General features: G+C 42.6%; 1 long non-coding RNA gene across 1 annotated transcript; it reads right to left on the bottom strand.

The window, feature by feature from the left end:
• Positions 1 to 558: 558 nt before the first annotated feature.
• On the bottom strand, positions 559 to 27027 carry LOC132769971 (uncharacterized). The gene is made up of 5 exons (XR_009630954.2): positions 26924 to 27027; positions 7079 to 7256; positions 6586 to 6818; positions 5302 to 5378; positions 559 to 1616 (listed from the first exon to the last, which is right to left on the bottom strand). It is a non-coding gene; the product is annotated as an uncharacterized lncRNA (long non-coding RNA).
• Between the last annotated feature and the right edge of the window lie 277 nt (positions 27028 to 27304).

The following is a 27304-nucleotide window of genomic DNA, read 5'->3' on the forward strand; positions in this document are numbered from 1 at the left end:
TGGGAAATCTCCCATTATAGGAATTCCATCACCTTAGTACTAAGATAATGCGGGACTTAATCGAGAACAAAATCCTTGGGTTTTTTTTTTTTTTTTTTTTTGAGGGGTGTGGATGTGGTTTTCAAGGCATCACAGTTCTAAGCAGCATTCCAGGGGGAAAAAATCACATTAAAAACAATCTGAATACAACTTATCTATGAAGGCTACTTTGTACCACCCAGTAGTTTAGAAGTTAAACAATGACTTCCATGAATATCTAGCCTATGTATTCCACTCCTTTAAAGCTTTTAGACATCAGCTGATGAGTTACCACCAAAAACCATGGAAACTAGTGAGATCTTGAAAGATTTTTGAAAAATGTGAAGCTGGAAATTGAATACACACACATATTAGCTAAGGATGAGATCACGTTAGCATTATATAATGAGGCTTTTGTCTTCCTATCACCTGGTTTACTCCTGCAGAATTTTGGAAAATGTAGTTCAGAGTGAGGCCTTTGGAATTCTCAGCTACAGAGGTCCTTGGCTTATCTAAACTACATTTCCCAGAATTCTGCAGGAGCAAACCGAATGATAAGGAGATGAAAGCCTCCATTCTATAATGTTAATGTGATACCATCCTTAATGGGAATATTGTGTATGGGACTGTGTAATGCTATACACATCTACACTACATTCTACTGAACATGTGGCCCTATCTTCTGAACAGACCAATTGTGTATTTCCATGTCTTATGGGTAGTGGTAAGCTGGAGAATGTGGATTGGCAGAATACACAGTGGATTTGTACAGTTACATATGTTGGATCACAAAGTCCCTAAGGAAAACCATGTCATGACGAAAGCTGGCAGAATCTGTCTCATGAAAATGCAAATGTATCTGTTGTAATAATAACTATCCAAAGGCTTTCCATTACAATGTCTGTCTCATAAAAAGTGCATCTTATTTGTGGATGATCTAAAAATATAATGTTTTAGAACACCCACATATGAAATTTAGGGCAGACAGACTGTGATCACAAAATAAAAATTCAAAAAGAGAGCATCTGTCATTGTGGAGTTTCTCTAATTTAAAAATCTAAAGTGTTGAAGAAGTTTACTGCCTTTTCCAGGGAAAAAGTCCTGTATATATTTGTATTTAAGAGTGTGATGACTGGTAAATCTTCTTTGAAGCAAAGGCTTTAACTTGTCACTTCCTAAGCTGTAATATGCACAGATTGTGGAAAGGAAGATTGCAGTTGTAGCCTCTGTGAATTCCCCACAGTGAAAATTCAGAGTTTATTTCAGAGAAAACCTGAAATAAAACAGAATATATGCAATGTTTTGTGATGGGAGATGTAAAGACTGGAACAGAGAGGGGAAGATAATCAAATCTGGAACCAGGCCCATGTTTACCACCAGATCTGTTTTTATCTCTAGAATACAGTCAGGGTATCTACAGAACAAGGTCAATTGACTTCAGGCTGAGTTAGCATTGACTGATGATAAGGCTCTGTCAGGGAACAGGAGGAGATTCAAGTCACAAATCTGGTTCAGTCAAAATATTCATGTTCTGGAATTTCAACAGTTAATATGGTTGCTCTTGTGCCAGAGAAGAGTTCTATGGATACTGTGGAATGCTGAAAAGAGAAAGAGATGGGTACTAGAACAAATCAGGCCTAAACTCCCCCTAGCAGTCAATAAAACTAAACCGAGGCTGTCATGCCTTGGCCCTATCATGAGAAGACATAGTTCACTAGAAAAGTCAATAATAGTTGGTAAAGTGGAGGGTAGCAGGCAAAAAGGTAGATTGCATTACTGATTGATAGATGGGGGCACATCCACACAGATACTGAACTCAGGCCTGATCTAGTGTACTTGATGTCAGATTGGGCTCAAGAAGTCTCCACATAAAGATTCCCCTAGCCTCCATAGAGGAGGGAGGGAATCCCTACTGCACAGCAGCACCAAACATGGTTTACCTTGCTGGGCAGCCACCCTAAATGTCTCTGCCCTCTATATAGTTGTGGTCTCCCACCATGACTTAGGACCTACCTGTTCCCAATCGCTTGCTCTAATGCCAGGGAGTGTAACGGGGCATCCCTGCTAGCTATGGAGCTCACAGTGAAGACATTGTGGTCACTTGGTGCTCATATTATTGGCAAGAAGAAGGAAGTAGCTCAAGGACCTCTGATTAAGCTGTTAGTGTAGACATGAAGTATGAATTGAAAATTGTATTAGCTTATTCCTTCATTTTTATTAATACAGGTGATCTTTTTGAATTTTTTTGATGCTTTAAATCAATTTTGTCATGCTAAGATATAGGCATGCATAAAATAGGGAAAAACTCTACAATGGTTAGGAAAGTATTCTTTTAAACTAAGAATGCTTCAGTTTTAATTGCATTCATGTACAACTTCTTAATTGAACTACACCTCCATCCTGCCAAAAATATCAGCAGGGAAACATCTGGACTATGTGTGACACTTGCTAGCATATATTTCAACTGATAAATTAGTTGCATTGTTACACCATGCCTGGGCAAATAATAGTAATAATAAAAATGGTGACTCAGAGCACAATGATTGTGTATCACTTTCTTTTCATGTCAGGACTGCTATTAAAGATGTGAATATCAAGTGTGATTGACAAGAAAAAGGGTCTAGAAGTCAGGCACACAATATAAGGAAAGGAGAACATTTAAATGGTAAGGTGGGGCACTAGGGTGAGTGCATGCATAGATTACAGCCTGTAGATCAGGAATGGCATGTATTCCACCCTTGACCCACTAGCCAAAGGGAAGGGAAAGTCAGGTAACAAGGAGTTCTGCTGTTCTATTGGCAGCTAGATAAAAAGCAGGAAATTCTTTTCATTATTAAAATGCAACCTGAAAAATAGAGTGAAGGTTTCATTAAGGCCTTTTCATGCGGTGTGAGGGGCAAGTCCACAAATGAATGTTAAGTATATTTAAGAAGACTCTGAAGTCACTCAGCCATAGTGAGATGGAGTTATATCCCCCTCCCCCCAAATGTAAGTTCAGTTTAGAGATAGTTCTGGATTGAGCTCTGAGCCTAGAGGTCCAAGCTTCATCTGTGCTTTTGCATAAAGCTAATGCACCAACTACACCCATTCCTGAAGACATTGGATCTGGCCACTGTATTACACGCCTTGGTAACATCCCATCTGGATTACTGCAATAAGGATGCCTTTGGAAAATGCTCAGAAACTTCAATTGGCCTAAAGAGGTGCAGCCAGATTGTTAGCTTTCTTATGATGGCAACTGTTCAGTGCACACATTTTAAACTTATATACATCACTAGCAAAAGTTGTAATTTTATGTTGTTCAAAATATAGCTATATTAGTCTGGAATATTAATATATAAAAGGACCTTGTGGCTCCTTAGAAATTTAAGATGCTTCTGAGGAAATAGACATAGGCCATGTCTACAATGGACAGCTAATCTGGGACAATCTGCAACATCATGCTACAGACTGGACCCAGCCTAATATTTTGCAATCCCATAATGGCTGTACTCCACATTATCTCTGATGGCCTGGCCCTTTGTCCTCATGTTGCTGTGACCACTATCTGAGTCTGGCCACTATGATTCCACCTGTTAAAGTCAGAATGGGGTATCTAGGTGATAAACATTTATGTGTGTAAAGTGAGCCCCTTCTTGTTGAACACATGTCTGCATGCCCATTCTGACCTCACAGATGTGACTGTGATGGCCAGGCTCTATCAGGGGCATCTTGGCTACTAAGACAATGGCAACAATGACATAAAGACAACCCATCCCCTTCCTTGCACTGATCAGCACAGGGACAGAGTGAGGTGGCAGTATGTGCATGTGATCAGTGGAATGGCCCAAAATGGATTCAATCCAGCTGTCAACACAATTGAAAATCTTAAGGATACTCCTGCCTTTCACCCAACATTGCTTACTGTGAAGCAACTTTGGTTAAGGGGGAAAACTCCAGATTCTTATCCAAAGTCACGTGTCATTAAGACTGCTGGCACTGGCCTTGTGGGGAATATGGGATTTTTAGCTCATGTAGACTCATCATTATTATCAATTTCACTCTCTTAAAGTGGTACAAGATCAGTTTGCATGTTGTTATTTGATTTGTATGCTTCGAAACATCTCAGCTGTATACTGAGAAATGTAGTATATGAAGGGCTTAGACTACAGAAAGCCTGACACAAAGTATTTATTTATTTATTTAAAAGATGCTTTCATATCAAGGAGATTTCCATACTGACTTATGGCAGAAAAGAAAGGAAGAAAGAAAAGAAAAGAGCAGAAAAAATTGAACAAAAAAATTCAATTTAAAATCAATTTAAAATAAAATGGTTGAAGCATAAATAAAACTGTAAAGAAAACCTTGCTAAGGGGTTAATGAATAAAGCAATTCTTACCTGGTGCCTTAAAAAGATTAAGACAGATGTCAGATAAACTTGTGAGGGGAAGCTTTGCACAGCTGAAGCAATGCAACAGAGAGGGCCGAAAGCTCTGTTATTGGACTTGTAATATTTGCAATAGTGTGGAAGGTGTGATTTGTCCATGACCTTCCTGCCTCTATTCTACATTTGGTAATTAAGCTCAGTGGGTGGCTTGGCCCTCATATTATCTTTTAGCTAAAACAACCCTATTGAAATGGGAGAACTCCAGGTGGGTTGAACACCTTGAAGGAAGGGTGGAATACAAGTCAGATAAGGCATCTGTTGCATAGGGAAAGGTTGGCCCTTGTTAAATCTATACAAATCAAAACTCAAAAGGGGAAAAAATATCCAAAGATTAATGGGTTGAGAGAAAAGTTCAAGATGATGTTAGGGGCAAATCAAAGTTTAAGATTTTACCAAATAATTCTGATTCCTTGTAGCCAGACTTCCTGACAGTATTATCTAAGCTGGGGAAATGTTACGTAAAAGGTTTTATGAAGCTTAATAGCTATGAACTGTTGCTGAGTCTGAATGTGCTCATTAGCCCTATCATCACTTAATCATGGACGCTCAGATAAAATTTTCTTTCTCACAATAGACTGGCCTATGGCTTTTTTGTATGAATACCTATATTTGCATGTGAACAAGGGCATTCATGCATGAAGTTCAGCATTCATTCTTCTTCTTAAAAGGGACCTACTCCATTAATTTGTTAGGGATTCAAACAAAACTTCAGGCCTTTTCTAAGAAAAAAATATTTTAAGGACAAAACATTACATTATGCAGCAAAAACAGACTTTCTGTACATGTGCCACATAGCACTAATGTAAACTTGAGGGTATTTGTAAGTGAAAAACAGCAGAAGGGAAATGCAGGCTTACCTCTTCCCCGGTTTAGAGACTGACCCCATAACCCTTCATTTCTGGCTGTTTTAAACTCCTCCAGCCAAGTTCTTAGGCTGAAACAAAATGTGAATGGAAGGAAAAGTGGTAAAGATGTGAAGAAGTACTAGGGGGCAGGCAGGGAGAAAGTTTAGACACTCTTCTAGATTCTGCCAGGATTTCCTACAATCATGTATTCTCTCACCTTACCACCAAGAAACACTGAAAGGCAATTTATTAGTTTTGCCCCTTGAGCTGGTTCTTACCATGATTTTTGATAAAGAAACATAGAAAAAATGTCCAGAAAAGACCTAAAAATTTGGTCAATGAAAGTACTGTAACTCTTACAAAAAAGTAACAATTATCTTCTCTGATAGAATGATGAGAGCTTAGTCTGTCCCAGCAGAACCTAAAAGAAGCATTGACTCTCATTATTCCTTCCATCGCAGTACTACTTCTGGCCTTTTGCATGCCTGGGCAGGAAAATGCAAATGGCAGTTAGGTTCAGTGACCTCCTGAAGCAGCACTTCCATTTCTCTGGCCGGATTCAGACAGGCCTTTATCCCAGAAGTACCCATGTTTAAAAAAACACAGATGTTTCTGGGGGCCTGTCCACACCCACCCCAGAAAGCGCATGTTTTCTGGGGTGGGTGTCCAGACATTCTCTTGGGACTAGCCCCAGGGAATGTTCGGAGGCCCTACCCCCTCTCTTCTAGCACACAGACCCCTTAGAAAAATAATAAAAGCTTACATGCCCTCCATTACAAGCCTCGGCCGGCTCTCCCGACACATAGAAATGATGTGCCAGGTTGGGGGGGGGGGGGAGTGATTTTTCCTCCCCTCCACCTTCCTGACATGCCATTTCTATGCATCAAGGGAGCTGACCGAGGCTTGTAATGGAGGCCGAGTAAGTTTTTATTACTTTTCTAAGGGGTCTGGGGGCTTAGAAGGGTGGGTATTCTCACAGTTTACTGGGCTTATTAGCCTGGTAAACTGTGGGAATACAAACCCAGAAATAGTGGATTTATCCTGCACATTCCTGATTTGTAGCAAATTAATTTGGGACTGTCCAAAACATTGTCTGGACAGCCCCTCCTTTACTGTGGTAGATACAGCAATAAAGGTGCTGTCTGGACGGGCCCTCTGTGGAATGACTTCAACTTATCCATAGATTATATCAAAATCCATAATTTTGACCCCCAAACCTACCCTTGACTTATACATGAGGCAGAGTAATACATGAATATATACAGTATGTGTGTTAGAGTATAAAATATACCTTACCTCCTCAATCACAATGTCATAATATCTTCCATCACACAAATGGAAACCAGGATCAACATCAGAACATGGCCAAAAGGGCAAGGATATTACTGAGGAAGAACACACAATCTAGAAGAAGTTGTGGTAGCTTGCTTTTCCTCGAGTCTACAAGGAAGGATAATATTCTGTTCCTACTCTCCATTCATCTCCTCTTCTCACTGCTGTGTTAATTGTGCATAAGCTACTTTCACACCCTGAAAATTTTCAGGAGAAGTAAGTTGGGGACAAAAGGGGAAAGAGGAAGAGAGAGAAAAAGTGGGACATTTTAAGATGAACTAGCAAGATGGGACAAGAGAAGATTAATCAGGGCTGTTGCTGCCAAATAACAACAGTTGAAGGGCATGTGCTCATGTATGGATGTTAGACATATTGTCCCTTTCATAAAATTAATGGAATTAATAATCAGGCCTCAATATATAGATTTTGCAAGGAAACCCCACAAAAAAATGCGTACCTGTGTTCTTTGCATATGAACTTGGGTCAGGCAACTTTTACCAGGTCAAATAGATTTCATATTTGAGATGTTGTTTCTCAGTTTTCTTCCTGGAGGCTTTGACTTCTGCTAGTCTAGACATGCATCCATTTGAGCAAGATCCTTCATGATTTCAGTCATCTTGTAGATTTATGTGGGCCTGAAAGAGGTTTGGGAAGGGGAATAGAGGGAATGGATGAAGGAAGACAAATGCAAGTGTCAGAGAAGTGAGAAAAGTTAAAAGACAATGTGAGCAAACTAGGTAGGAAGCTATAGCTGGGAAATGAGCTTATGAATTGCATCAGTCTCAGGCAAAAGTTTTACTGTGAATGCAGCCATATTTCTCTGGTCAGACCTCATCTGGAATACTGTGTGCAGTTCTGGGCACCACAATTCAGGAAGAATATTGACAAGCTGAAATGTGTCCAAAGTATGGCAGCCAAAATGATCAAAGGTCTGGAAACCAAGCCCTATGAGGACCGACTTAAAGAGCTAGGTATAGTTAGCTTGGAGAAAAGAAGACTGAAATATAATGACTATATTTAAATATTTGAAAAAAAATGCCACATTGAAGAGGGGGCTAGTTTTTTTGGGTTTTTTTGCTGCTCTGGAAATTAGCTACCTCATCAGGTGAGCTACTTGGCCTATGGTATGCTACTTGTTCTCCCTTTTCAGGATGGAGCCCATTACACAATGCGCCTGTACTTTCATGCAGGCTCCATGCAGAAAGGGGAGAGCAAGTGGTGTATGCCACTGCCACTGCAGTACGGGAGCCTTCCTGTTTTGCCTTACCAGCCATGGCAAAAACCGGGCAGAGATGCTTCCGTCCATAGGATGGAAGTCAAAGTAAGTTGTGCAATGTGGGGCGTGGAGTAACAGGTTCTCCACATCTCCTGTCAGGAGCCCATGGATTTGCCACAATACTTGGAGAATCCATGGGCCTTCATGATGAGGTCCTTAGACACAGAACAATGGATTCAAATTGCAAGAAAAAAGGATCTCACCTGGACATTAGGAAGAACTTCCTGATTGGGTAAGGTAAAGGTTTTCCCCTGACATGAAGTCCAGTCATGTCCGACTCTGGGATGTTGTGCTCATCTCCATTTCTAAGCCAAAGAGCCGGTATTGTCCGTAAACACCTCCAAGGTCATGTGGCTGGCATGACTACATGGAGCGCCGTTACCTTCCCACCGGAGCGGCACCTATTGATCTACTCACATTTGCATGTTTTCAAACTGCTAGGTTGGCAGAAGCTGCGGCTGACAGTGGAATTTGAACCTGCGATCTTTCTGTCAACAAGCTCAGCAGCTCAGCGCTTTAACCCACTGAGCCACCAAGGGCTCCTGAACTTCCTGATAGTAAGAGACATTCAGTAATGGAATATACTGTCTTGGAGAGTGGTGGAGACTCCTTCTCTAAAGGGGTTAGATTGATCCTTGTGGTCTCTTCCAGCTCTAAGATTGTCTGATATGTGGAAATTAGTATGACCTGAGGTTTATGTCTGCATGCCCATTTTCTGCAACATTTGAGCAAAACAGCAAAATAGAGGCAGCAGGGATCTAGTCCAATGACCAAGCTACACATTCCCATGGCTGGCACAACAAACTAAGATACCACAGGGTTTCTTAAACCCGATTGGGCTTAGGTTGAAATCCACACACCTCCCTCCAATATCCATGCTTTCCTGTGTGTGTGTGTGTGGGGGGGGGGGGGGGATGTCCAGATGCCCTGCTGGGCCTTCTGGCAGGGCACCTGGACATAAAAGAACTACCTCCCCCCAGAAAAGCCTTTAAAAAAGAAAATAACATACTCGGCCACCATTACCTTGCTGCCAGAGTTCTCCTGGTGCATATAAATGATGCACCAGGAGGAAGGGGGCAGGAGCAATTTTCCTCTTCCCCTTCTCCTGATGTCTCATTTTTACACACCAGGAGAATTTCATTAGCACAGTAATGGTGACCCAGTAGTTATTTTCTTTTTTAAAGGCTTTTCTTGGGGGGTTTGGGAGGGGGTGCTCTAGTAGCTCAACAAACCCAAGATAGTTGTGTGAATGGGCACTGGAAGTATTATTATTATTATTATTATTATTAAACGTTATTTGTACCCCGCTAGCATCTCCCGAAGGACTCGATGCAGCTTACAAAGGCCAAGGCCTCAACACAACAACAACAGACAATAACAATATGATGCAAAGCAAATTAAAAACATAAGCAATAACAAAACATTACACTATTACGCAATAAAAACCAGGGCTGGGCCAATGATGGGTACAGGTTAGAAAAGTGCTGGGTGTGACAGGTGGTATGTTGGAATTCTGGGCAAGTGCAATGTGCAGAGAGTCTTAAACTCTAATAAAGTGCTTCTGGGACATAGTGCTCGGGGTTATCCTATTCTGGAAAGGCACATCGGAATAGCCAGGCCAAGCTTCGTGTATGCTTCTGCGAAGGTGTTTAGAGTGGCTTGTATATCTTCTTCTGAATGCGCACAGACGACATTGTCATCAGCATACTGGAGTTCTATAACAGATGTTGATGTAACCTTGGTTTTGGCTTTCAGTCTGCTGAGGTTAAACAGCTTGCCATCTGTCTGATAGATGATTTCCACTCCAGTGGGAAGCTTCCCATCAACAAGGTGAAGTATCATAGCAATGAAGATGGAGAATAAAGTTGGGGCAATAACACATCCCTGTTTGACACCTGATTCCACCTTAAATGGGTCACTTTGGGAGCCATTGCTGTCCAAGACTGTTGTCATCATGTCATCGTGGAGGAGCTGCAGGAGGAGCATTTTCCCGAATGAAGCAGAAAGTGTTTGAGGACTGGGACATCCGTAGGGAGACCAAGGTGCTTGTCTATAAAGCTATTGTCCTCCCAACCCTGCTATATGCCTGCGAAACGTGGACTGTCTACAGATGTCACATGCAACTCTTGGAACGATTCCATTAGCAATGCCGCCAGAAAATCCTGCAAATCTCTTGGGAAGACAAGCGGACAAACGTCAGTGTGCTGGAAGAAGCAAAGACCACCAGCATAGAAGTAATGGTCCTCCGCCATCAACTTCGCTGGACCGGCCACGTTGTCTGGATGCCTGACCACCGTCTCCCAAAGCAGTTGCTCTATTCCGAACTCAAGAACGGAAAATGGAATGTTGGTGGACAGGAAAAGAGATTTAAAAATGGGCTCAAAGCCAACCTCAAAAACTCTGGCATAGACTCTGAGAACTGGGAAGCCCTGGCCCTTGAGCGCTCCAGCTGGAGGTCAGCTGTGACCGGCAGTGCTGCAGAATTCGAGGAAGCACGAGTGGAGGGCGAAAGAGAGAAACGTGCCAGGAGGAAGGCGCGTCAAGCCAACCCCAACCGGGACCGCCTTCCACCTGGAAACCAATGCCTTCACTGTGGGAGAAGATGCGGGTCAAGAATAGAGCTCCACAGCCACCTACGAATCCACAAGGAAACCCATCATGGATGACCATCTTACTCATCCAACGAGGGATCGCCTAAGTAAGTAAGTAAGTAAGTAAGTAAGTAAGTAAGTAAGTTTGTGGTATAAATAACAAAGTTTCTGGAGTCGAACAACTGCTTTCACAGCCAGGGCCACACAATGGAACAGGAAAGAACTCCTTCCAACCAGGAAAATAATGTAAACAACAACAAAAACAACAACAACAACAACTCCTCTCCAGGCTCACTTTCCTAATTTCGTGGCCTAGTGTATTCCCAAGAAGAGCCACTCCTTCCCTTCAGAGTGCCAGCCCTGCCTTGCCCTTCCCTTCCTCACCGGCTCTGTCCCGGAGTCAGGCCCGCCATTGAGGCCCTTGAGGCCCAGCCGGAATCGCTCCGGGCCGGGAGCGGTGCTGAGCTGGAGGCGGAGGAGCCTCTTCTGCTGATAATAGGGCATGTCTCATTTAGAGCCACATCCACTGTTTTAGCGTGGTGGGATGTGTTGGGCATGCATACTCAGCAGCAGAGTAGCATAGCGCAAGGGCGGATGTCTTCACTGTGTCTGGTTGTGATCCCCAGGTTGTGATATAAAGTCTCAATTTAACTTTACAACCAAGCCTGATATAAAGTCTCAATTTAACCTAGTTTGTGGCATAAAAAACAAAGTTTCTGGAGCAGAACAACGGCTTTCACAGCCAGGGCCACACAATGGAACAGGAAAGAACTCCTTCCAATCAGGAACATAGTGTAACAACAACAACAACAACAACTCCTGATGCCCAGGCCCAATCTGTATAGGGCCTGCAGCTGGAAAGACCTTGGTCTTCTGAAAGACGCAGGTTTTTCAGGCTGTAAAATTACTTCGGGACAAAGCATGGTTTTCCTGCTTTGTCCTGAAGGAATTTGTTTTTTACTTGGGCCATCGTAAAAATGCAGGTGACAGTGCATTTTGGGTGCTGTCTGAATGCACTCAGAGTAACATTTTCTCCCAGGTTTCTCTTTTTTTCCACACTCATGGCAGTGATCAAGAAAATATTATTAGAATTCCCTGAGCTGGAGCCTTCCAAAAATGTCAAGTGGACTGAAGATCATAGGAATTTTAGTCCCAAACATCTGTAAGACAATAGTTTAGAGAAGCAAAACTGAGGTGTGGCCTTATGACACTAAGAGGATTTGAATCTCTTCCACATTCATGTCTTACGCAAATGTAGTGAATATATGAGAAATTGATTGCGTATTCTAATCAGTAAGTTAGAAAGAATTATCAAAGTAGGGCATTTTAGATGTTGTATGTGTATTTGACCTTACTTTTCCTTCTGAGTTACAATAAACACATTGAAGAACAGACTTTAGGGGAATATTTTGTTCAGCTTTTCAAGGAAGCAATAACTGAATGGGAAACTAAACAAGAACATTTTGATATTATCTGTCTTTAAAAGAGGAAAAAGCAGCAAGATAACAACAATCCCTGAGCACTTGAGTAATTAAAATCTCCAGGTCAGTTTTAAATCAAATAACTCCCACATACACAAAGTAATACTGGAAGAATTCCTTAGATATGTAAGAACCTCTTCCATCTCTTTAATCTAGTGTTTGTTTTCTGTATCTAAAACTGTACAAAACCCATAGACTTTGATCCTGATCCTTAATATAGATGAAGAGCTAGATCGTGAGCAATCAGCCTTGTGGCATGAATGGTGCAGGTCTCTGGCTGGGCAACTGATTCTTTGCACTGGAGAGATTATTGCATTCCTGCACATGACTCCTACTTCTGCTATTCTCTGCTGTCAGTTTCAAACAGCTACAAAGTTTATCCCAAATAAGATGCATAGTGAGTGAAATGAACACTGAGCAGTGCATGGGAAAGTTATTTGTTTAGGAAATGACTTCCTGAATCTCCCAGGCACTTTGAGAAAGTATAGAAGAATCAAGAGTCATAGGGCAATAACTTTTCTTTTTCTGAACCACCATAGGGTAATAACTTTACTTTTACTGATTCTAATTAAACAGGGACAGTCATTACTAATACTCTGCAATGCTACTTTTTCATTTTTTAAACAAAATGTCCCATTTTCTTTCCTAGAATGTGTGTTCTTCTCACACTTCTTCCCTTTGTCTTCAGTTTGATATTTTGCCTTGATATTCTGGGTTATATGGCTGTACAGAAGGGCCCTGAGGTGCAACAAATTGAGTTTCAAAATGTAAGAATAGCTTATTCCATTAAGTCAGTAAGATGAGTGGGCTGGACCAGGCATAATATTGTCCTTTCCTATTGACTTGGGAAATAGCTGCACTGTCAGCTTTACTCTCTACTTGCTTTTCATTAATTATGTTTTCTATCTTGACCATACTCTGATACTGCTTGGCCACATGCGTCCTGCTTTCCAAATCTGTAAAATATTGGAGATTATGAGACACATGTACACTGAAATGTGTGCAAGAGTGGTACCACAATATATCTGGACTTTTTTTTTACTTGCCAGAAAAGTATATATAAAAAGAAATAAATATCAATTATGCTCCATGAGTGATTTCTCCTCTCAAATCCATAGTAAGAATCTTTTGGTTGCTCTTACTTAAAGGAATTGCCCAACTGTCCATTCAGAAATGCAGCTTAAATGAATGGATTGAAAGGACATAGGAAAGAATGCAAGGGGCAATTAAAATGGTCATACCTTGTCTTTATAAATGGAGATATACATTAATTTTGACCACATAGCCATCTCTTCTCTAATCACTTCACATAAGCTAGCCAATAAGCCAGATAGTCTTCTATTATCTGTAATTAACTATAAACTACAATTAATTCAGTTTATTTTGCCATGTTGGGCAACTATTGATAATGAAATACTGCTTGTTGCAAGTTTACATGAAGGGAACATGTGTAACCAAAAGACTCATTCATAACTCATTGGTTAAAAATAACAACAACAACAAAATGATATTTTCTCGGCATCATTGACCCCTATTATTCATTTCCTGCATTCCGCGAGTGGGCCATCTATGTTACTCACAGTCTCTGTCAATATTGTTTATTCACTTCATTTGACATAATAGATCATCACAATCTTTATGTAGCTGTGCCAATACTCTTTCTTTCTTTTCAGCTTTCCATCTTGTTAAGGTTTGCCACAGAGGTTTCTTTTGTTTGTTTTCTTTACAAGGGGAATTATCTCAAATCCACTTATAGTCAGTCATCCAAATTTACTGAAGTTAGGGGCACAGGATAGCTGTGAAAGTGAAATATATATATATAAAGGAATAAAGAAATTGCCACTATTTTACCTGGGAACCTGGCTATAGAATTGCATTAAAATTTCTAGATCTTTCAGCATGATTGGAGGTGGCTGACCTTTGAGCCAAGGACCTAGATCAGGGGTCCTCAAACCTTTTGAACAGGGGGCCAGTTCACTGTCCCTCAGACTGTTGGGGGGCCGGACTATAGTTTACACGGGAATATTGTGAAACATTTATTTTATATATTGTGAAACATTTATTTCTAATTACAAATAAATGAAATGTTGACTTCAAGCATGTCGTAGCATGGGTAACACCCACCAGGCTGGACATACTCTTGACCTAGTTTTTGTGGTGGACAGTGGAATGATCAGAGTGGAAGAACAAAACATCCTTCCAGTGTCATGGTCTGATCACTATCTGGTCAGTTTTAGACTCACTGCGACCCCCAACCTTTGCAGGGGTGGAGGACAAATTAAGATGGTCCGCCCCAGGAGACTGATGGATCCAGATGGATTCCTGAGGAACCTTGAGGTTCTTCCTGCCATGGAGCCTGGCGATCCTGTTGACGCCTTGGTCGACCTTTACAACAAGGAGATGTCCAGGGCGATAAATACGATCGCTCCCGAATGCCCCATCTCGTTGCGTTATGACAGGCCATCTCCATGGTTCACCGAGGAGTTGGCTGTGATGAAACATACGAGAAGGAGGCTAGAGCACAAGTGGAGAAGATCTCGGGACGTGTCTGATCAAGCACGGGCTAAGGCCTCTCTTAAGGCATACTCCGTCGCTATACGGGTGGCCAGGGAATCTTTCATGACCACCCGTATAGCGTCTGCAGCAAATAGGTCATCAGAGCTGTTTCGGGTTGTCGGGGAGCTCCTTCACCCACCTGTGGTGGAGGAGATCTTGGACGACCCAGCAGCTTGGTGTTGCGATTTCGCACACCATTTTGCAGGCAAAGTTGCCCAGATACGTCTTGAGCTCGACTCCAATTTCATCACAGTGCCAGGGGAGGCGACTGAGGCTTCTGCTTGTAAAATTTTGTGGGATTCTTTTCGGCTTGTTCTTCCTGAGACCGTGGAGGAGGTCCTTGGGGCTGTGAGGGCAACCACTTCGGCCCTAGACCCTTGCCTATCCTGGCTTATTAAATCTGCCAAGGAGGGGTTGGTTGATTGGTTTGTGTTGATCATTAACGCATCGTTGGAGCAAGGGATTTTTCCATCTAACTTAAAACAGGCTGTGGTTCGTCCACTCCTTAAAAAGTCTTCCCTTGACTCTACGGTGCTGAACAATTACAGGCTGATCTCCAACCTCCCTTTTTTGGGTAAGGTGCTGGAGCGGGTGGAGGACTGGACAGGGGGAGTGTGACCCTGCTGGTTCTCTTGGACATCTCAGCAGCTTTCGATACCATCAATCATGGTATCCTTCTGGGTCGCCTCTCTGGGATGGGTCTCGGGGGCTCGGTTCTGTCGTGGCTCCGGTCCTTCCTGGAGGGACGAACCCAGATGGTGAAGCTGGGAGATGCCTGCTCGGACCCCTGGCCCTTGACCTGTGGGGTCCCGCAAGGCTCTATTCTATCTCCCATGCTTTTTAACATCTACATGAAACCGCTGGGAGAGGTCATCCGGAGTTTTGGAGTTGGGTGCCATCTCTACGCAGATGACACACAACTCTACTACTCTTTTCCACCTAATTCCAAGGAGGCCTCTCGGGTGCTAGACGAGTGCCTGTCCACTGTGTCTATCTGGATGAGGACGAACAAGCTGAAGATCAATCCCGACAAGACAGAGGTCCTCCTGGTCGATCATAAACCAGATCGGGGTATAGGGTGGCAACCTGTGTTGGACGGGGTTACACTCCCCCTGAAACCACAGGTCCGTAGCTTGGGAGTCCTCCTGGACTCATCGCTCACGCTTGAGGCTCAGGCATCGGCGGTGGCCGGGAGGGCTTTTGCACAACTGAGACTTGTGCACCAGCTACGACCATACCTCGCTAAGGCTGATCTGGCCGGGGTGGTCCACGCCTTAGTCACCTCCAGACTGGATTACTGCAATGCGCTCTACGTGGGGCTGCCCTTGAAAACGGCTCGGAAACTCCAATTGGTCCAACGGGCAGCAGCCAGGATGTTAACTGGGGCCCACTACAGAGAGAGGTCAACCCTCCTGTTTAAGGAGCTCCACTGGCTGCCGTTTATTTTCCGAGCCCAATTTAAGGTGCAGGTGCTTACCTACAAAGCCCTGAACGGTTTGGGACCACCCTACCTGCGTGACCGTATCGTTGTCTACGAACCCACATGTTCACTCCGGTCATCTGGAGAGACCCTGCTCGTGGTCCCGCCCGCGTCACAAGCACGCTTGTTGGGGACACGAGACAGGGCCTTCTCTGTGGTGGCCCCCCGCCTCTGGAATGCCCTCCCGAAAGACCTCAGACAAGCCCCTACATTGGCAGTTTTCAGAAAGAATTTGAAAACCTGGCTGTTCCAATGTGCCTTTTCAGACTAGGAACCCCAGTACCAAACCCCAGAAGCACTTTAGCTAGGACCAAGATCACCGCACACCGCACACCTCACTTATATTATAATCCCATATCCCTCCGACACATCAGCACTTTTAATCCTGTACCCCCACTCTGGCCGGCTCAGTTTTTAATAATGTCTTGATGTACTGCTATTGTTATTGTTCTTGCTTAACTGTTTTATTTGCTAGGTACTGTATTGTTATATTGTGTGGGCTTCGGCCTGTTGTAAGCCGCATCGAATCCCTTGGGAGATGCTAGCGGGGTACAAATAAAGTTATAATAATAATAATAATACTATAACAACAGGGAACACATGAATATGTTTAACTGATCAGCCTATTGGCCAAACTCCCATAACCTCTTGCCATCATAGTTTGTGGCAGGCACACAAAGTTTCTGGATAAGAACTACTACTTTCAAAATAAGGCCCACAAAATTAAAAAGAAAATAACACTTTCAAACCAGGAAAAGATTTCTGTTCTACAATTTTATCATTACGTTTATTTATACACCACTTTTTGTCTCCACAAGGAGACTGTGGGCCCTTCCAGACAGGCCCTATATCCCAGGATCTGATCCCAGGTTTTCTGCTTTAAACTGGATTATATGAGTCTGCACTGCCAGATAATCTGGGATAAACAGAAAACCTTGGATCAGATCATGGGATATAGGGCCTGTCTGAAAGGGCCCTTCCAAACAGCCATATAGCCCAGAATAACAAGGCAGATAATCCACAATATCTGCTTTCAACTGCATTGTCAGTCCACACTGCCATATAAGCCAGTTAAGTGGATTTTATACAGCTGTGTGGAAGGGGGCAAAGCAGCTTACATTTCAATACAATTTTAACTCTACAAATATATAAAACATTACAATAGAACTAAATATCATTGCTATTCTTTAAAGCAGGAGGGGTTTGGGGAAAAGAGATCCTGACATTTGGGAATTGCAGTTCTGAGGATTTATAGTTCACCAGCCATCAAAGAGCATTCTGAGCTCCTCCAAAAATGGATCTGAACCAAACTTGGCATACAGAAGTCCCATGACTTTGAGGTAGAATCTTCAACAGATTATGGGATTTGCAGTACCTTCAATTGCTTCAGCTCTGTCATCAAAACCACAGGGCTCTCTCCCACTGCCTCGAGGCACAGCTGCTGGGGGAAGCCTCTTTGGAGAGGAGTGCTGGCACAGCCCCCAGGAGAGGTGCACCGTCGCCATGGCATCTGAGCCACCGGGCTGCCCTTCGAGGCAGGGAGCACCCCCGTGGCCACCTCTTCCCCGTGTGCTAACACTTGTGTTGACTCTCTCCCCCCGCTCTCTTCCCCGCACATTTGGCAATGCTGGGAGGAGGATGGGGCAGGGAGTGCATGCCCAGGGGCCAGTGGAGGGAGCACACTCCCTGCACTGGCCCTCTTCCCACGCGCACTTGCCAATGCCAGGGAGCATCTTTCTCCCGGTGTTTGCAAGTGCATGGGGAAAAGGGCGGTGCAGGGAGCACACTCCCTGCACTGGCCTTGGATGCATGCTCCTGGCACCAGTGTAGGAAGCGCCTGCCCAGGGGATGCTGACAAGCGTGTGGGGGGAAGAGTGCCGGTGCAGAGGAAGCACGCTCCCTCCATCGTCCCCTGGGCAAGCACTTCCTGCACCAACCCAATGCTGGGAGAAGACCAAGAGGTGTGGCGGCCCAGTGCCCCTCGTGGGCTGGATAAATGCTCCCGGGGGGCCAGGTGTGGCCCGCGGGCCTTAGTTTGGGGACCCCTGACCTAGATAATCCAAGAGAGAACATTTTAAATCAAATATGTGAATAATAATAATAAATAATAAAAATGCAAATGGGGTGAGATCATTGTATTTGGAAACAGCTACTTTAAGATTGGGTGAACAGGGTTATTTCAGGTTGAATTTCCCCCCTTTCTTTCAATATATTTAAAAAAGAGAAATGGATAATGTTCTCTACTGACAACTCTGTATTTCTTTTACTTGAGAGACGTATGTGGATATTGTCCTACCTGCTGATCAATTTTATGTATGACTTTCCACTATAAGGTGCCCATGGGACATTCTACCAACATGGACCATTTCTGTATACATGAGAGGACATTCAAACTTTTTGACTTCATGATTTGTAAGGTCTAAAGACCAGTTGCAATGTTCCTCTATAAAGGCCATGAGCCATGGGTGGGGGCCTTCCATTATGGGACACAGGTTTAATTCAAAGTAAGGCTACAAGTACATTAAACTTCATAACCTGGACAGTCTAGCCTACTTTCAAAGCAGGATTTAAGCCATGATCCATGTGAATCAATGAGATGAAGAATGTCTGGGGGTTCTTCCACACAGCCCTATACCCCCGGAATATCAAGTTAGGAAATCAACCATTATCTGAGCGTGGACTCAGATAACCGAGTTTAAAGCAGATATTGTGGGATTTTCTGCCTTGATATTCTGGGATATAGGGCTGTATGGAAAGGCCCTGGGAGGGCCTTTCCACACAGCCGTATAACCCAGAATATCAAGGCAGAAAATCCCACAATATCTGCTTTAAACTCGGTTATCTGAGTCCACACTGCCATATATTTTAATAATTTTAATTCTGCTGTTGTTTTTCTTTGAGTTTTAATTGCATATGTTCATTTCTTTTTGTATTTATGTATATGTACGGCATCAAATTGCTGCCTTTTGTGAGCCTTTCTGAGTCCCCTGCGGAGGTGAGAAGGGTGGGATATAAATGTAGTAAATAAATATATAACATTCCAGTTCAAAGCAGATAATGTGGGGTTTTCTTCAGCTGTGTGGAAGGGGCCTGAGTGTAGCCTTTAACTGCAAACAAACACTGCTCTGGAGTCCATGTTGTACAAAGGAAAGAAGTCTAATCCTGGCCACATGTTCCTTGTATTTTAAGAATTTCCTATTGCCAAGCAACTTAATTCCCATTCATAGGCTTGCACACTTATTCTCAGTGGGGATGTTACATGAATCATTCTCAGCCTCTCCAGTGGCTGTGTCTTGTCATCATACTAAGAGTTGAGACTCAACAGCTTTTAGGCAGCAGCTCTTTCTCAGTCACTGTTCCTAAGCCATGGCATTCCCTCCCATGGGAAGTTAGGCTGGCCCCCTCTCTTCTTTCCTTCCACTAGCCGGCAAGTCCTGTTTATTTACATAGATGTTGGACTTTTAGCTAGTTACTGCAGAATGTTTTTTTTTTATAAAAAGGTTGCATAATTCTTCCTGCTCTTCTTTTTAAAATTCTTTTAATTCAATACTTGACTTTGAAATGATAGCTGATTTAATTGTTTCAAATTGTTCATAGATCTATGTTGTTTTAATTCATGTTGCAGGGAACTTTGAATCTGGCATTGGAGCAAAGCTGAGGGGTAAATAAATAAATAATCAATGAAGTCACCGCAAACTTAACACCTTGGGTATCATCTACATTTAAGCTAGACTGGCCCCAGATTGATTGTGATAATGGTCACACATTCCGACCCAATTCTCTGCAGCACTGCATTGGTGTGCATCTAGTCCAGGCAGGTCAAGATTGCATCGGCCCTGCTGTCTTGGACCCTTGTCGATGTGTCACTACTGTTGCTCCAATCCAGTTATGAATCTAGTGACCACTTGTTATGTCTGCTGAGGTTATAATGGGGGACATGAGAGAAGCCTCCTCGCAGGATTGCAAGATATCCGGGGGTCCGCTGGGCAACGTAGATGGCTGATTCTCTCACTCCAGAAGCAACCAGAAGTGACTTGCAGCATGCATGCAAGCAAGCAAAACAACTAACAGATCTTTTCAGGACCAACCATGACAATTATCTCAATCAACATTGAAGGCATGTCAGCTGCCAAAGAACAACCGCTCTATGAACTGTGCTGAGATAAGAAATGCAATGTGCTGTGTGTTCCAGAAACACACACGAATGAACAACAGAAACAACCAAAAGTTCCAGGAATGGTCTTAGTAGCGGAAAGACCACATGTGCAGTATGGAAGCGCTGTCTTTGTCAAACCTGGCCTCCAAGTCAGCAGTGCCCACAACACTGAAGAAAACAATATAGAGGTTATAACAGTAGAGCTTAATAACATCACCATCACCTCTGTGTACAAGCCCCCAAATGAAGAGTTCTGCTTCTCCTCCCCCAAGAACTTTGATAGGCACCAAAGGGCGGTAGTAATTGGTGACTTTAACAGCCATAGCCATGTATGGGGCTATGCTCAAGAGGATAAAAATGGAGAGGCTGTCCTCTCCTAGTCTGAACCGCACAAACTATCACTCATTCATGATAGTAAGCTCCCATCATCCTACAACAGTGGGAGATGGCACCGAGGTTATAACCCAGACCTCTTATTTGTGAGCGACAGCATTGTATAGCAATGCACTAAATCAGTGGGACCACCAATCCCAAACACACAGCACCGACCAATAGTATGCCAACTGTTTCCAACTATAAGGCCCTAGGAAGTTCAATTTAAATGAAGATTCAACTTCAGAAAGGCAGATTGGACTAAATTCTTAGACATGTTAGATGACATGATCATTTCGGTCGCGCCAATCCCTGAGAAATACGAGCACTTTATTGAAATAGTGAAAACCTGCTCACGGGCCTCGATACCGAGAGGCTGCAGAACCAACTACCTTCAGGGCATTACTCCTGAAACAGCTGCCTTGTTGGAAAACTACTACAGGCTCCACAATGAAGAGCCATTTAGTGAGCAAACCCTTCAGGCAGCACAGAGCATCATGTCCTCCAGCTCTGAAGCCAAGAAAGAACAGTGGATCAAGCTGATCACAGAGGTCGACATGGGCAGGAGCAGCCAGAAGGTGTGGAGGCTGCTAAGATGGCTGAGCAATGACCCCTCAAAAACTAATACTCATGCCAACATAAAGGCAGATCAGTTAGCACACCAACTCTTGAAGAATGGGAAACCCAACTTTGCCACCAAAGTAGGAAAGAAACCAATAGTCAGACAACCAGAGACTGAGAACAACCTTCATGAACCCTTTATATCTAATGAATTGGACATGGCTCTCAATAAATGTAAAAATGGCAAAGCAGCTGGCCTGGATGATCTACAGATGGAACAAATCAAGAACTTTGGTCCAAAAGCAAGGCGCTGGCTGCGGGAGCTGATGAACAACTGCACTGCATCCTGTCAGATCCCCAAAATCTGGAGGAAAGCAAGAGTCATTGCTATCTTGAAGCCAGGCAAAGACTGTAATGACCCAAAAAGCTACAGACCAATCTCCCTGTTGTGCCACCTCTACAAAGTTCTGGAGAGACTTGTTTTGCATAGAATTACGGAAAAAATAGACCGTCTGATCCCACAGCAGGCTGGCTTCAGGAAAGGCAAAAGCTGCACATCGCAAGTGCTGAACCTGACTCAGCACATAGAAGATGTCTTTGAAAGGCAGCAGATCACAGGAGCTGTCTTCATAGACCTGTCAGCAGCCTATGATACTGTGAACCACCGCCTCCTCCTGAGAAAAATGTATAATATCACAAAGGACTACCACCTCACCTGCCTCATAGGAAACCTGCTACGAAACAGGAGCTTTTTTGTTGAGTTCCAGGGCCAGAGAAGTAGATGGTGGAAACAGAAGAACGGCCTGCCTCAGGGGAGCGTGCTTGCTCCATCCATGTTCAACATCTACACAAATGACCAGCCACTGCCAGAAGGTACAGAGAGTTTCATCTATGCTCATGGGGTGATTTGAATGCAATATTCCTGCTTCTTGGCAGGGGGTTGGACTGGATGGCCCATGAGGTCTCTTCCAACTCTTTGATTCTATGATTCTATGATTCATGATTGTGCCATCACCGCTCAAGCAGGGAGCTTTGAGATGGTAGAACAGAAGCTCTCTGAAGCTCTAGGTGCTCTTACTGCCTATTACAGAGAACACCAGCTGATCCCTAACCCATCTAAAACACAGACATGTGCTTTTCATCTCAAGAACAGACACGTATCCCGAGCTCTGAGGATCACCTGGGAAGGAATCCCACTGGAGCAATGCAGCACACCCAAATACCCGGGAGTCACTCTGGACCGTGCTCTTACCTACAAGAAGCACTGCCTGAACATCAAGCAAAAAGTGGGTGCTAGAAACAATATCATATGAAAGCTGACTGGCACAACCTGGGGATCACAACCAGACACAGTGAAGACATCTGCCCTTGCGTTATGCTACTCTGCTGCTGAGTACGCATGCCCAGTGTGGAACACATCTCACCACGCTAAAAAAGTAAATGTCGCTCTTAATGAGACATGCCCCATTATCACGGGGTGTCTGCGCCCAACACCACTGGGGAAATTACACTGCTTAGTTGGTATTGCACCACCTGACATCCGCCGGGAAGTAGCAGCCAATAGTGAAAGGACTGAGGCAGAGACATCTCCAGCTCATCCCCTGTTTGGGTATCAGCCAACACGTCAATGATTTAAATCTAGAAATAGTTTTCTAAGATCTACAGAGACACTCGCTGGAACACCTCAGCAAGTGAGAGTCCAAAAGTGGCAGGCTCAAACCCAGAACCTCAACCAATGGCTGATACCAAATGAGAGAATCCCCCCATGGCACAAAGGAGACTGGGCGACTTGGAAGGCGCTGAACAGACTGCGCTCTGGCAATACGAGATGCAGAGCCAACCTTCAGAAATGGGGCCACAAAGTGGAATCCACGACATGCGAGTGTGGAGAAGAGCAAACCACTGACCAGCTGCTGCAATGCACCCTGAGCCCTGCCACATGCACAATGGAGGACCTTCTTGCAGCAACATCAGAAGCACTCCAAGTGGCCAGATACTGGTCAAAGGACATTTAATCAACTACCAAACTTGCAAATTTCATGTTTTTTTCTGTTTGTTTGTTTTGTTCTGTTAGAAATGTAATACAATTGACTGGTTGCCCTGACACGACAAATAAAAAAATAATAATAATGGGGTGTCCATGTGATTAGCAAGGAGACAAATGAGTGCTCTCCTTGCTGATTGTGTGGGTACCCCATTCAGAGTGCAGCAGATGTGATTGCAGAGAGGTTCGGTGACAGCAAAATGGATTACCCATTTGCTTTGCTGCACTAATCAGTGCAAGGAATGGTGATGGCAGCAGTGTGCATGTGGGCAATGAAATTGATTGAAACTGACCCAATCCATTTGTCCAGCCTGACTCAAAGTTGAGGATATTCTGGACTTCCTTGCAAACTTTGGTGTATCTCCTGTCTTTGCTTAGTGCAGAACAAAGTTGGATTAATCATTTGGATACCTATTAGAAATTGTCATGTGTCATGGAGACATCCAGCACCAGATTCGAGATGAGTTTTTTCGGTTCCTGTACATAAGCTCATTGTTTTAATTCATATCGTAAGTCATCTTGAATCTGACACTGGAGCAAAGCTAAGAAAAAAATCAAATAAGTAAATAAGCAATCAGTTCTGTCAGCTAAAAGCAAACATCTAGGATAGTGCCCACATAGCCCATATGGTAAAGGAAACATGACGAGTGGAGCAGGATTGCAACTACTCTCATGGCACCTTTGACACTGCCTTTTCCAAAACCAGAACTTCAGCCGCACCACACTGGGGCAAAAGATAAAAGTGTTGCTGCTTTTTCACCCTGGAGACCATTTTGTAGTTTCTCCTTGAGTCACATTTTTCACCTGAGCTAGTGAAACTTTGCAGGCTAGATCAAATTTTAAACACTGGGCTGCATCTGGCTCACAGGCCATATGCTCTCCTGGTGACTAATGAGTATATGCGCAACAGGAAATCCAGAACTGTTACTGTACTGGTTCCAAGAATAGCATTCAAAGATTAGGGAAATTGAGAAACTCTGCAGTAAACAAAAGGAACACTGAAACATTTAGCCCTGGTTGACATCCTATAAATTCTTCTTTATGGGAGGATGGATCTTCTTTATGGGAGGATGCAGGATATTATTATGTATTCCTGTAAAACTATAACATGCATATTCCAGAGGTTTCAAGAAAGAGGCAGGTAAATATATCAGGGAGCTGTGAATTATCATAGTCTTTGCTGAATATACAGTGGGCCTTTAAGATCTCCTGGAATTTGGTTTCAAGTCCCATTATAAACAATGATGTAGTAAAATGATGTCTTTTACATAAAAAGGCAAAATCAAGGTTTGCCTTTTTTTGGAATTTTTGCAATATTTTCAAGTTGTAGATTGTTAAATCCATGAATACAGAATGTAGATATGGAGGGTGGGTTGACTAATGCCCACTAGCCTCTTGCTAATGGAACACAAAAATATGACTTTAAAAATAATATAGGCAACCTTTTAAAATACTCGATGGTTCTGAAGTTGTGTCACCTTGAGACAGCATTAATGGACAAAGCACTATTTCGTTCTTTACTTTAAGCAGTAGTAGAGATGTAACTCTTTGTTTTGCATTCACTCACACAAGCAAAATATGTCAAAGTTTTCTTCTAACCATGCAAGGCTATTTTTTTTTGCATTTTCTGATTTTTTTATTTTCTATGTTTTAATTTTTTTTCTAAAAAAGTTGTTTTGAACAATATTTTCACAAAAAGCCATTTGCACAGGATGTTTATTTTGGCATTATCATTATTATTGCAAAAAAGGCCCTCAAAGAGTGAAAAAGCTCATGGTTATTGTACAATATCTTCATGAGAAGTTTCAGATTTTTTTTCTCTCATCAATAGCAAGACCATTTGCGAATATTCTTTATATCTTTAATCTGGAGAAACCCTATTAAAACATATCTTTAGGAATGAAATAGTCCAGAAGAGCCATCTTTGTTGGTAGATAATGCTTAAGAATGGTTTGGAGATTTTGATGGGTTTTCAAAAGCCCCTCTTGTGTATCTCTTGTATGGTCATGTGTGTTGATTGGGGACAATGTACATCTCATTCATGAGAAGAAGTTAATATTGCTGAGTTTGGAAGCTGTGTGAAGGCTCTGGAAATCATTTAAATACCCCTCCCTTTTCCCTTGGGGATTTTCAAGATGATACTTGGTTTGATCCATGCTACATGTGTGTCTGCGAAACTTCTGTGCTCAGCTGCCAAATAAAAATCAGGAAACTGATTATGACCTACATACATAGGATTTTATGTGAATAGGATTTTATTTGTATGAGCCACCACAGAATGCCTTGAAGAGCCACAGAAGACTTTTGCAGAGAGATTCTAGCAATTGTGGTCAAAAGTATGAATTTTTCCATGTTCTGCTTCTGAATTATTAGAGATGGACTAGCCTAGTGGCAGAATGCAGGAGTGGGAAACCTTTGGCCTGCCAGATGATTAGGGCGTGCAACACCCATCAGACCCACCCACCATACGAGAACATCTGGAGTACTAAAGTGTCCTCCTCTTGTCATAATGCATAAGGAAGCATTTAGACTTTTTCAAGTGTTTTTGAAACTGGCCCTAGTGTAGTTTAAACATGAGACATTGTGTGAATGTGTTAGTTAGTGTAACAACACTAGTTGATTCCCATGCCAAGAGAAAAAGGTGGTTGTGTAAAAAAAAAATCTGCTGATGTAACTGGCTTTTTTGTGTGTGACCATATTTCTTATAAAGGGTTGACAACCTTAAGATAATGGTGATTTTTCTAATTGGTTCCATACATCTCTGAACATGATGCCATTGACATGCAATAAAGAAGTTTATTATTTTAGTTTTTCCTCAAGAAGATTAAATGTTTTCTTTCTATACTTTTTAAAGAAAATAATATATAAATGATATATATATATATATATATATATATATATATATATATATATATAGTATTCATCCTTTCCAGAGATGACCATTCTTCTTTTCGCTGTCATCGGAGAACCATTTTGGAATCTCCGGCCACTCCCTCAATCAATCATTTTGTCTTCCTATACAAACACAGACACTTTGGCTTTATGCTAAAAATAGTTCGCCTTGAAAATGGAAAACAAGTCTTACTTGTTTGGGTTTTTTAAAAGTGTTCTTTTAGTAGCAATAACAGGATACAGAAAGCACTCCTCACTGCAATATTCTGGTCACTTTTTTGATGTTCAATATGTCTTCTCAGCAATGTGATATTTTTCACTTGGAAAGAATTTCTAACTGAATAAGGAATCACTCTAATGCTGTTTTTATCTTTTTCCACATACACCAAGCAAGAGCTTGAAAAAGTTACTTGCTGGACTCACAAATAAAATCCTCCAGCCAGCTGGACGATTTGGGGAGTTATTATTCAAGAAAGGCAAAACTTGTCCAAGTTTTGCTGTTAGCTCATGAGTTCAAAAGTTCTTTGTGTTATCTTACTACTTCAACAAAATGGGTAGGATAGTAGCTGAAGGGCATATTTATGCAACACACGTTTATTAAATCTATTATGCCAGTTCAGCACAGACTTGTCCCAGTTACATCAGGGACAGTGCAATGTGGAAAATTTGGAAAGTTTGCAAATTACTTTTAAAGACCAATTAGTTTAAATTTTAAACAACCAATTAGTTTTTAAAAAGCAATCAATTACAGTTATACCCCCAGGCCCTCATAGCTACAGTGTTTAAAAATAACTCTTTTCTATTCCTCAATAGTAACTGAACATAATGTTTTAACTACTTTAAATACATTTGAATACTTACAAGCTGCTGGCCTGTGGTACAAGGACACTCACCTGTCCCCCTTGTCACCTTTCCTTGACCATCAGATATATTTCAACTGTGGCAGGAAAAGCCTCAAAATCTCCCGTTTTCTCTCACTTCATCTTACTTCCCTGTTTTGTCCTCAGGTTGTTTCAAACTTTATGCAAAACGAGTTCAAAGTGCAAAAGTGGTTTGCACTCAACTCAGTGGTGGCGGAGAACAGGAGGGGGCAGAATCTTGCTTTCCCTGTAGAAAACAAAACAAAAAGCAAACTACTATAGTTTTTTTTTAAGACTACATCAAATGGAAGGTGCCCTCCATTTCTACATGCTTCAAAGACGAAATCCCACAGATCCCATCAATCAATTCACAACCCATTCTGTGGATTGCCTGTGGGACTGATGCAATGCTAT

This window comes from Anolis sagrei, chromosome 3, assembly GCF_037176765.1.
Source record: "Anolis sagrei isolate rAnoSag1 chromosome 3, rAnoSag1.mat, whole genome shotgun sequence".
Lineage (NCBI taxonomy): Eukaryota > Metazoa > Chordata > Lepidosauria > Squamata > Dactyloidae > Anolis > Anolis sagrei.